This window comes from Otolemur garnettii, unplaced genomic scaffold, assembly GCF_000181295.1.
Source record: "Otolemur garnettii isolate 467f Iridium unplaced genomic scaffold, OtoGar3 scaffold00034, whole genome shotgun sequence".
Classification (NCBI taxonomy): Eukaryota; Metazoa; Chordata; class Mammalia; order Primates; family Galagidae; genus Otolemur; species Otolemur garnettii.
Window position 1 is genome coordinate 6,798,576 of NW_003852429.1, and position 12,697 is coordinate 6,811,272.

The 12,697-nt window shown below is 42.9% G+C and overlaps 1 protein-coding gene across 4 annotated transcripts in view; it reads left to right on the top strand.

Moving 5' to 3' along the window:
• Nucleotides 1-9,551: 9,551 nt before the first annotated feature.
• Nucleotides 9,552-12,697, top strand: part of MBNL2 (muscleblind like splicing regulator 2) — a 160,761-nt gene continuing 157,615 nt past the window's right edge. For all 4 annotated transcript variants that reach the window (XM_012805038.2, XM_023513117.1, XM_023513119.1 and 1 more), the window contains exon 1: nt 9,552-9,793. The gene's annotated coding sequence lies outside the window, so the exon portion shown is untranslated. The remainder of the gene's footprint in view (nt 9,794-12,697) is intronic.

Sequence of the window (12,697 nt, forward strand, 5' to 3'; positions counted from 1 at the left end):
TACAGCCCAGCACCGGGACAAGGAAACGTGGTGGGGACTCAGTGACAAACTCGGCCAGAACAGGGGAGGGCAGACGTCCCTCCTGCAGGAATGTCTTCTGGAGTTGCTCTTGGGTTTGTATCTCCTGCTTGGAACATGCTCGTCCACGGATCCTGGGACATGTTCGGTCACCTCCGCAAATCTCTGCTCAAAGGGCCCATTCTTACGATGTCTGTCCTGGCTGTGTAACTGAAGCCACTACTGTTCCCTCCCAACTCGTCCCAGTGGATGGCCCGGTACCCTTCACCAGGCCCTACTTTTCCTTTTTTGTGTTGTCTTAGCACCTAACACCTTCCAATTTGCCAGATAACTTTTCTGTTCTATTTAGGGCCAGTGTGGTATCCTGGTGAAGAATATTCTGAAGCTGGCCTCCCTGGAGCAAATAGACTCTAATCCCTATAGGCTGGGTGACCCTGGGAAGGTCATTTAATCACTCAGATGATTTTTCTAGTTGGTACAATTGGGCTGACCATAGCCGCTTATATTTTACAGTAGTAATACTGTAGTGATACCACGTGTAGTAATGCTATGTCAATATTTCACAGATGGCTCTTGCTGACCTCAATACAGTGCGAGCTCCCCAGAAGCACTTGCCATGAGTAGCATTTGGTGGAAGAAAGAATTGAGTATCACATTTTCCAGAAATTGATGCTATCACAGGGACCTAGAATAGGTTTAAGGTTTGAATGGGTAGTTATGCCCATAGGTCACTATGCAGCCACCAGAGGCCTTCTGCTGGTCAGGAAAACCTGGGCAAAGTCTCCAAGATACATATGAGGAGAAAATCTGCTACAATGGACAATCTGGTCTGGCCAAGAGGTGCTGGGGCCACAGGAACCTCCAGGGTAACTGTGGTCCCCAGAAAGAAATGGAAGGCAGCCTTGGCACACACCTCACAAGCTACTGGCACAGCTGAGGACCTTGGTAAAGTCAGAAAATATACCATCAAATAAAAGACGTTGAGTTGAATGAAGTAGGGACATGGTCCAATGAACAGTTCATCCAGGCTGCTGTTACCCCAGTGTGTCCCCCAGAATACCAGATGCATTGGATTTTTTTTTTTAATAAAAGGGCCTTTGGTAAAGTAAATTCTCCAACACAGTGAACTGTGGACCCCCCTCTTGGAGATTTACAATGCCCAGCCCCAGAATCAAAGCTCTGAGAAGTACTTTGGTAAAAGCAACATTTCCTTAGTAATCTCAATAGTTTCCAAACTTACTTGGAAGTTATTATTTTCTTTAGGACCATTCTGAGATGAGTGTCCAACCATCTTGGCTTGGGCACCACCGAGTAATTCTTTGAGCTTCTGGGGATCAATTCTGATCTTGTTTATCTTTCTGTGGTGAATGTCTTAGTTGGGACCAAAACACAGCAAGTATTTGCTAAATCCAAACCCTATGAGGGAAAAAGTGGATGTAGGAAAGTTGGCAATCCTAGAAGAAACAGAACGAGATGGAGATGGGATGAGAGCACCGGAAAGTCTTTCCCTAAGGAGTATCAGATTGTAGTAAATGCAAGCTTGTCACCGCGGCTGTGCTCATGCACATGCCACACTCCATCTATTTCCCATACCCATTTCAGACTCTCGCTGGGAGATGATGAAGTCTTCTCTAGTCAACAGGCTCACAGACGCCTACTGTGACAGAGACCCACCCACGATCTCACTGAAATCTTTTTTCTGGAACCCACCTACTTCTGAGCCCTTTGAAGAAGAGTCTATTCCCATCTGTTAAAGACCCTTTGTAGGAATCCAAGCTGCCTATCAAGCATCGGAGAAACATATCGCGCGGTCCCTGCCATGGCACGTGCTGTCTGGTGGCACCGAGGATGCACACTCAATTCGTGGGTCTGACTTCTCAGTGCTCCCTGGTTTCCAAACGTTTGGCTTCAGTGGCCCCTGGAAAGCCCTTGGGAGATTCTAGTCCAGCTTAGATGCTAGGCCATGTCTCAAGCACAATTTCCTACTCGTCCTGTTACCATATTTTTCATATTTTCGTTTCCCCCAACTTTGTTCAATTATTTAACAAATATTTATTGTCGAGACATGAAGATCCCAGCCTGGGGGGAAGGGCTACATATTCATGGAGGAACAGACAACCAACAGTAAATGTCGAGTAGCTCATGTATTTGACAGAGGGTACTAAGTGCCCTGGGCAAGAAGGAAAAAGCCCGTAGAGAGGAGCTTATCTCCTCCATCTGAGTTGAGTGTCCTGGGCCTCTGCTCGGCTCAGTCCCTCAGTCAGAAGAGGGGAAGAAGGTTGTGGATGGAAACCTTTCAATTGCCCCAAAGGAAGGGAGGCTTCAGGCTCAGAGGGTCTCTTCTCTGTGGGAAATGCCACTTCCGCTAAGGAGGTGGAGGTGGAGTCTGAGAATACCCAGCCTTCGCTGGAGGAGAGGAGTCAAGTTCTAGTGAGCACAGCGGTGGACACGAGGGGGCTTGTGGTTGTCCCCCCAGCCCGCCCAGGAGAAGAGCAGAGATGTGCTGCAGAAGGTGCCAGTGGTCTTCTGCAGAGGAATGACAGAGAAAAAGCTCCATGTTGCTCCATCCCAGCATTTCACAATTCATTCTGAAAGGTGAGCAGTCACAGCAAAGGTTCCCTGCCTGTGGACAGCTGGTGGGTCAACATTCTCCCGGCCTCGGCCTGTTCTTCTCTTTTGGCCCCCAGGCACCTGCTACTCTGTAGAACCAGGGGTTTTGCCCACACCGCAGAGGCTTGTGACCGCAGCTGAAGGGCCGAGCATGTCCAGTAACCTCTTACCTGACCTTCTCACTGCAACCTCAGATGCCCTCGGGCCTACGGGCAAGAGGCATGATGCAACCCACTGTGACACCAGCAAAAACAACCAGGCGGTCGAAGTTGGCCAACCTGCTGGGACTTTTGGTTTCCAAACTCTACTCGCAGGCACCTTGGGAAGCTCTAGAGAACTCACAGGGTTTCATGGGCTATTTTTCCCATTTTTCCAGGGAGACACAGCAAGCCCAGCATGGGTCAGACACTGCACAAGCCAGCTCAAGGTAATTCACAATCTCAATAGTCACAGCTTTAGAAGAATCACTCTACATTCCTTTCCGTGATTTCACATATCTTTGCAAAGTGGGATTTCTGACAGTCGCTAAGATGAAAAGCAAGCAGTACACAAAATCACAGGAGAGGAGATGGGAATGGTGGCTCGGATCTGATTTCGGGCTTTCAGAGGTGCATGCTGTGATCACCAGCCACACAGAATCCCTTAATAACTCCGCGGCATTGCACATGGCATAGAAATGTTATTTTTTTCTTTCAAACATCTTGTATTAACTTTTCAGACAACTATTAAGTTGTTAAAACACAAACACTAAGATATTGGATGTAACTATTTAATAAAGGGAACTATCAGATATTTCTGTTGGCTTAGGAGCATGGTGAAAAAAAAACTACTGAACAAGAGTGTCCTGAACCAAGAAAGTTTGAAAATCTCTACCTCAGTTCATCAGCACTTTTTTGGCATACCGTAACCATTGTTCATTGACATCTTACTGAGGTTCTAGAGCCTGAGAAGGATACTGGTGTTGCTGACGATAAGAGCAGCAGCAGTAACAGGAGTGGCTACCATACCCCGAGCACCACCATGTGTCATGTTCTAGGCTAGAGATTTCGCAGACATTATTTCATTTACATGCTTTATTCAATTTACTTTATTCGATTTTTCTTAACCCCAAAAACGTTAGTCCCAATTTCTCCCAGAGACTTCTGCCCCTAGAACTATTGAGAAAATTTAGAAACCAGTTGATATTTCTTGGGATAAATTTAATAGAAAACATGGTAACTTTTTTTCTGAATATTATAAAACCAATTTTCTATTCCCTGTGCATTTTCAACAACCCACACATTTTTTTTAAAGAAAAATTACCCATCTCTTCTAAATTATGTAAATTTTCTCCAGAATCCTAAATAGAAATCAATCCACCAAAATTAATTTAGCACTAGTCCATGCTATGCATTGTGGGGAATAAAAGAAGGCTTTAATAGGTGGTCTCTACTCTCCGGGGGCTTACGTGAAACAAGCAGAAGAGAATAAAGGCCAGTGTATACTGAAGGATTGTGTAGGCCAGTGTATACTGAAGGAGGGATGGGTAGAAATGCATTGAGAGAGAAGCACATCCTAAGACTGAATTGTCACAGACCAGGTGCATCTGCAACTTGCCTTGCTGTCTCATGTCTCCATTCCTATAAACAACCTTCCCCTCCTTGGTAGGGCCCAGGCCATCTCTTCTGGTAAGTGAAACGTTTCCATCTATTTGAAGACACCTATCCTTTTTTACTCAAAGGGAGACTTTATTTATCAGGAAATCACTACCACTTTAAACATCATCAAAGATTAATTTTCCCTCTGCCTGTAAGCTTGCTACTTTGATATCCCCGTAGCTGCACTGTGCCTTTGAGTTTTTATAATCTTTCTCCTTTCCCTTCTCCAGTCCAACTTTAGATACTTTTTAAATACACCTGCATCATGATCCTTCGTCTCTCTGGTTTCACTATCAATTTTTTGCTTAAGCCTAGCATCTGTCCTTGTCACTTAATTACTAGTGCCATTTTCAAGTTTACCCATTTAACCATTCAATAATTCTTCAACGAATGCCTGCTACTACGGACAAGAAAGATATGGCTGCTTCTCCCACAGAGACCAGTGAGTTACATAAGCAAGAAAGACACATTTACTATATACTGGGATCATCACTACGGTGACTAAAATGTCAAGGTTCCATGGCTGTAATGGTGGTCAGGAAAGGCTTCCTGGAGGAAGTGATGTGTGCATTGATCATTGCTGGATGGGAAGATGTTCCATGAGTGTGAAAGGAATCAAAGATGTTTCATGCAGAAATTCAGACTCTAAATTAGAAAGACCATGACACATTCCAGACAATGAAAGTAGTTTAATAATGCCAAATGTAAAGTAAGAGGGAAGTGATTTCAAGAGGAGGGTGGGAGAATTTACTCACCTAATGTTCACAATGCAAAAGCACATTTCAAAACAACTAAGAGTGTATTATAAATGTCTTACCACAAAAAATAAGTGAGGTGATATTATGTTAATCAGTTTGATGTAGGCATTTCACATTGTATTGCAAATCAACACATTGTATCCTATAAGTGTATACAGTTATGATTTAATAAAAATTAAGTTAAAAAAAGAATGAGGCAGGAAAGATAATGGGGAGACATGGAGTGACTTTATACAGGTAATGGCATTGTAATATTTGGTTTCGTAGAAGATCATTTTGGCTAAGGTGTGGTGAATGGAGGGAAAGGTGAGAGATGACATTGGACGCAAAGAAATGAGCATTAAGCAAAAAGTGCCCGTCTTGGGTTAGGGATACAGTGGTGAAGAGGGAGAGAAGTGGATGGGTTGGACAGACAGGCTTTATAGGACTTTGAAGTACTTGGATGATGGTGAGGAGAGAGAGTTAGGCATCAAAGGTGGTGGTTCCATTCATTAAAATAGGAAACATAAGAGAAATAGTGGTTTCGATTTTTGGATTAGAAAACAGAATAAAAAATTATTTTTGTTTAGCACAAGGTAAAAATGAGTTCTCTCTAGTACATTTAAGAGAAGAATTGGGCCTAAGGGTCCAGAGAAAGGGACAGAGTTATAGACCTTCCATCTGGGGGAGCCTGCAGAAGATAACTGATGAATCTATTGGACAAATCCAAAGGTATTTTTTTACTGTAACCCCACCCCCCCACCCCGGCATCTCCTTTGCTTTGGACACACTGATCATCTTCCTGATAAGCGTCACATGTCTGGTTTCTCAAATGTTCCCCTTTCTGTTCAGCGTGTCACAACCTTGACAAAAGTTAAGCTTCTTTCCAGAGTTTCAAGGATCTTATGTTGAGCATTAAAAGAAGCAAAGGGGAAGGAAGAGAAAGGGGAAGAGAAAGAAGAAGAGGAAAAAGAGAAGGAGGAGAAGAAAGGTAAGTCCAGTTTGGGCCCGTGGCACATTGTGCAAGTCAATCAATCCATGTATCATATCCAGGTATTTGTCATCGTGCAGACACATACTCAGCTGCTGGAGAGGCCACGGTGACTTCTGATGCTCACAAGCTGGTTTAGAAGGTAGACCCCAAATAAACGATTAACAATTAGTTAATATTAGTTATAGATTAACTATAGATTATTAACTATATAACTAGATAAGTTAATATAGTTATAACTAACGATTAGTCTATAACCATCCTCATTTTAAGTGCTATGAAGTGAGCAACATCTATGAAGAGTTGGGTACTCAAGGAGTAGTCGGCACACACGGGGTGCCGGGACCACCTGGGAGCTTGTTAGGAAAGCGGGGAAAGCAGAATCTCAGCATCCACCTAAGAACTACTGAGACTGGACCTGCGTTTTAACAAGATCCCTGGGGGTTTGCCTGTGTATTAACAATGGAAGCACACTGCTCTAGAACTCACAGGGCTACTCAGAAAACAACAGGAGGACAGACCTGAGCCCACCTTAGGGACATGGCCTCTGATCAAGCTGGAAAGGCTGGCAGGGGATAGATGGTACAGAACCTTGCAGGCCGTGTTGAGGACGCTTATCTTTTTTCTTAAAGCATCCCAAAATAGTTAAAGGTTACATTAGTCAACTAACTGTGGCCACCATGACAAAGTGCCACTAGGTGGGTTGCTTATACACAGACACTTAACTTTCTCACAGTTCTAGAGGCTACAAGTCACAAGTCGAAGGTCAGGGTGCCACATGGTCAGATTCTGGTGAGGGCTCTCTTCCCGGCTTGCAGAGGGCTGGTTTCTAGTTGTGTCTTCATGTGGTAAAGAGAGAAAAAGAGATGTCTTTCTGGTGTCTCTTCTTATAAGATGCAGATCTGATCATGAAGGTCCCTTCCTCATGACTCTTTCTAAACACCCCTCCCTCCCCAAAGGCTTTATCTCCTAATGCCATCACATACGGGGTTACAACTTGAGCATGTACATTTTAGGGAAACGCAATTCCAACCTTTGGTAAACCAAAGCTTTGACCAAAAGAGTGTGGAAATCAGGATTCTGTTCTTGAATTCATGTTCTAGCTGAAGTTTAGGAAAGGGTTTGAAGGGGTCAAAAGGTATTCCTGAGACTCTCCTAAGAGTCTATTTCAATGGTGAAAGAAAGACACAGCTGGGAGCAAAGTGAAACATTTCTAAATATTTAGGTGTTAAACTTGACAGATTAGATAATGGATTTCAGATGGTTGGAGAGGAGGGCCCGGATTGGCTGCCAGGTTTGGGGCTTGTGTAACTGGATGAAAATGATGTCAAGTCTTGAGATAGAAACCCTGAAGCTGGCAAGTTTCCCCATGGCATCTTGCTAATGCAAATACCAATAAAAGTGGACAGCTATCATTAGTGAGCATTTATTATGTGCCAGCCGGCCACAGTATAGATGTTTGGGGTGCATTACCTTAATTAATATGTGACACAAACTTTGCCTTCTGAGATGGAAAGATCGACTCATGCAAGTTAGTTACACAAGATGACATTGTTTAGGGCTTCCAGCGGCTGGGTACAATGAACAATGCAGGGTGCTTTCACTGGAGAACATCAGAGAAAATAACGCAGCCAGGAAAGGCAAGACAGAAAAGCCAGGGAATGTGAGCTGAGGTCTGAAGCGTCAGTAGGGCAGAAATAAGCATGACACCAGCCAGAAATGTACTCAGGAAAACAGTGGAGGAGGAGTTGAGTGGAGAGGGAGAGGTCAGATTATGAAAGGCCTTGAAAGTCTATAAATTTTATAGAGAGAAAGATTTGAATGCGAAAACAACGTGACTTTACATGACTTAGGAAAACCGGTCTGGCAACAAGGGAGCTGGAGGATGAGGAGGCTTGAGTCCCAGAAGCCATCTTATTACATTTGTGTTGTAATAGGGTCAGAGTTCTGGACTGGCTGGGAGAGAAAATCAGAAAGGCAGTTTCATTGGGTGAGAATGGGGGAGCCTGTCAGAAACAACTCAAGTTTCAGGATTGAGATTCAGGGAATGGGAGTTTTGGAGTCAGAATCACAGGAGATGAGGAATAGGAGAACCAAACTGGTGATAACCTGTTTACATGCTGTATCATATGTGCATTAAGGATATTGATATTTAAAAATAATTTCCTATCAGTTTGACCACAGAACTAATTTAAATTCCCAGAACAAATTATATAATAGATGAAAGCCTGCAAGTTGATGGATTCACGTGGCAAGGAAAAAGAGTTTTAGAAGTGTAAAACTAAGAGGAATATCCTCTTGAAGACTGCGGCCTACATGGTGTTTTTAAGATGCAGTTGGCAAAATAAAAAGAAACCATTGCCTTCCTCCCTGTTACTTTGTTACAGATGCATTTTTATAACAGTTACTTATAACATTAGTGCATTGCCGTGCAACCTGGAGGATGAATAGGGGCTTTGTTCTGCCTGGGTCTAGTCATGTAACCATCACGCTCAATTTTTTTTTTTTTTAGATTGAAAATGTTTTGTTTAGTAGAAGGAAAATGTATACTTATTGTGTTTTCTAAATACCATATGTTTTGATTCTTGTTTTGAAAGCATGCAAAGACACTGCTGACAGGGAAAAAAATAAGTAACTCTTACCTAACCTTTCTATTTTCTTTCTCCAGCTTATCTTAGAGAACTCCCGTACCTCCTACAGCAAGTTTTGTGGAGTGGCACCTCATAGTGGCCCTCAGATCCTGGGCCATGTGTATTCAACAGTGAACACCTTCCTATAATCATTGCTTCATTAACGACAATGTGAACCAACGCACAGTATTTATCGAATGGCATCTAAGACTCTAAGACGGTTAGGGCACACCTAATCCTCTTGTGGGTGCCTGCCAAGAGCAGAAAGGGGTATTGTATAGATATCAGTTTTATTGTTCAGCATTCCCTAATTGAAGTCCCGAGTGGTCTGAAAACTTAGATGGAAGACAAATGGGCTCCAGTAATTAACCACTGCAATAACAGATGTTCTGCAGGGAAGTGTGTGTGCTAGAGGTAGAAGCATGTTCTGATTCTGAACATGCACTTGGGCCAGCTCTTTCTCTCTCCATAATGGAAATCATATGTAAATACTTTACAAGGTACTCATTTCCATGGCAGACATTGTATTGTTTTTTTTCTTTAAAAACACACACACACACACACACACACACACGCTTTGTGAAATAGTACGACGACTTCAGTTTCATGTACAACCTGGATTTCTTTTGGAATCTGTGGAGTTTTGTATTTTCAGAAGTGTTTACGACGCAGCTGCTGGCTTTGAGCCGCCTGTCTTGAAGGGTGTTTCTCGCGCTACCCCTCTCTCTGGTCTGCCAATTATGTGCCACTTTGTACTGGTGCTCTGATTGCTTTCTTCTGAGAGGGAAATTCCTCTTTCATCAGTATGGATGCACTGTTTTCACACACTGCAAGTGCTGTGTTGCTGTGTCAGTCATCCTATTAGGGCCAGTTTCAGACGAGCAGGGCTGACGAACTGGCTGCGGATTGGCTGGCCCCGGCGGGGCGGGGCTTGCTGGAAGGAAGGGCTGCAGCTTACAGCAACAGAGTTTAGACTGTCTTTGCTTCATCATCTGAAGGTAAAATTTTCCAGACACGGCAGGCGGCTTTCAGAGTACAATAAACAGGGAATAGGAACTATTTACATGGAAATTTCTTCCTCATGATGTAGTGGAGAAGCCTCGGCCACTTGATTCTGCCCAAAGCTCCTGGGGTTACTGTAACTGAAAAGGACAGGCAGAGCTAAACAAGGTAGGAGAATCATCATCACCCCCCTCCTTTTTTTGAATGTTTAAAGAGTTTGCTGCAGTATGCTGCATTCCATGTGTGTTGCTTAGAGCAGCCGGGGAAACTGGATTCCACTAATTCAAACGGAATACTTGCGGGGGACCCTGGAGTTTTACGTAACATTCTGATTTCAGAAAAAGACATGGCAAAGCTGGAATCTATGCCGCCTGTTTGGGGTGAGGCATCCAATCGAGTTTTTATTCAAAGCATAGATTCATTTATCATTCCGAAAAAACATTTGAATTCTCAAGAGCATTCTCATTTTCTTCTTACTGAAAATTGTCATCCTGACACAGTTAGCTCCCAAACAGATGAAGTTTATTTTCATTCTGTTATTTGGAAACAGACTTGCAATTAAGAATAAGAAAAAAAAGAAAAAACTTCATGGTAAATAATTATCAATTGAATGTTTAGCCAAACGTATGTCAATGCATAAAAAACGAGGGACTTATCTAGCTCTACAATGCTATGGCTTTAATTGAGTTTCAAAAACACCTTCTTAACAACCTCGCAAGAGGCAGCTTTCTGGCAAGTTTTTGATACTGTAGGTCAATGTTTACATTTCTGTTTCTGGCATGTCTGAGTCTTTGTTTCCAGCTTAAAAGTGGAACCATTATATTCAAAAGTAAAGCTGGGTTAATAATGCTTACTGCAATTATCTGATCTTTATGCATTTTTAATGAGAACACACAGCCAGCAGAATAATTTAATGAGGGCAGGCTAGCTTTTAAAGCTGTGTTTTCACTATGCCGAACCATATCAACTTTCTTGCTGAGAAGCAGCAGTGAGAAATGATGGAGAAGATTTATTTTTAACACACTTGGCCCAGGAGAAGGAAAGGATATATTTGCTAAAGAATTCTTTCTGCCCTTTTCCGCTTTAAATTTCTGCCAGGCATGAGGAAACTGTGCTTTTTTGTTAGGCCTCGGAAGCATGTGTTTACAATAAATGTGTAACATTTTTAGAATAGTTAGCAAGCGCTGAAGCGAAGCAGAAAATCTGACTTGCCTAACCAGCACCACCTTCAAACATTACTGTTCCTTTAAAAGACAAAGGTGAAGTGGAAAGATATCTGTTAACTGGGTGATATGTGCATTTGGTGGGGGGGGGGGGCAATCTGGTAAAAAAAATATGCAGAGGGACATTTTTATAATCTTTGGATAAGAGGAAGTTTCTTCAGCAATCTTGCTTGTCTTATGTAGAACAGTGGAAGCACTCATGTAAATAAGGGCAATGCCACGTAGATTCTTCTAGACTCACTGTTTTTACTTTCAAGGAGAAGTGCAGGACACTAGCCCAGAACTTCTGACGTCATCCCCCAACTATTTCTGCTGTGTGTTCCTTTATTCAGGCTTGTGGAGAGGAATATTTCTTTATGTCCTGGCCGGGAACATTCTAACTCCCTGTTGGCAGGACTTGAGTTATGTCTTCAGATTTTATCCTGTCCTTTGTCAACCCTAAAACGATCCCCCTCATAAATAGGACATCTTTCCCTACCTGCCTCGCTGTGGGCCGGTCAGCATAGGTTTTCTGCAGGGCTCTGGCTGGGCTGACAGAAAGCATGCTTCAAGATCAGATAATTGCAGTAAAGATCAGATAATTGTAGTGAGCATCATTGTTTATTTTTTTTCCTGACCTGACTTCCCCTGGGAGCACCCCACACTGCCACGTGTATGGACAGACCCCAAGACCCTATTCCCAGACCCCCCAGAGCCATTATCTAGGATCCAGGTTGTGCAACCAAGTTCATGGCTGGTTGTGATGATGGGAACAGCTGTTTTCACAGAAAAAGCACCATACCCTGGTGCAGATGGCCCCTAGGAAGGAAGTAGAACACCGCAGGCTGTGAATCCCACGTCACAGGTGGCAACCTTGGGCTTAGAGATCAGGGGAAGGTTAATGATTACTAAAGAGCCTTTTAAGAAAGAGAGAAATTTTGGTTAGAACACAGGGAAGTTCTCGCGAGTTCCCAAAGGTAGTTTGTACCCTCCTTCCAACTCCTTATATAGCCTTGAGCAAGAGTCTACCTCAATTTTCTATCTCTTAATAGAGTTGAATAATACTTGCTACACTTTCCCTCATAAATTAGCATTTTGAGAGACCTTGACCTTGTACTAGAAAAAAAAAAAGTTGTTTGTCTCTTGGCACAGTGAGCTATTTAAAGTACAAAGGGATAAAACCTCGGGATTTAAGAAACTGTTGGCGAATGCCTTAGGGTATTAAGGTACAGATGTATATATGTGTGTGTGTGTATTTGTGTGCGTGTATATATATACACATGTGTGTACATAATATACACACACACACACAGAACCCTTCATTCTACTTTGTGCTCTTGTACATTTTCTAGGGATATTTATCCTTAGACCCGCAAAGAAAATATCCAAGGAAATCAGAACCTTGCTGTTTGCCTTTTCCCCATCAATCTCGTCTAATATATTAAAAGCTGTGCAAACCAGACTATTCGAGACACAGGCTTTGCTGTACCCAAAGCATTTAGTGTTATTTTTCCCTTGACTTGTGTATTAAACTTGTGAATAAGAGAGGACAGGAGAGCAAAGGAGAAAAATATGCTTGCGAAATACACTGGTGATGTAGCTTTGCTGGTTAACAGCCTGCCTTCTCCCGGCTAGTTGTTTTAATTTGCTGTTGCTATGGTGAAAACAAATCAATATCACATGGCTACCAGCCAGTCCCGCGCTCCGGGAGCGCTGCAGAAATTCAAGATCAGGTACTCAAGATTCCAAGCAAGAATTGGGAAAAGAGAATTTCGATAGTAAGCTTCCGAGAATTCCCTTCTAGTAGAATGAGTAGGTTCCATCTGGCTTGCATTTTTCTCTTCCTTCTCTTTCTTACCAATAACAAGAA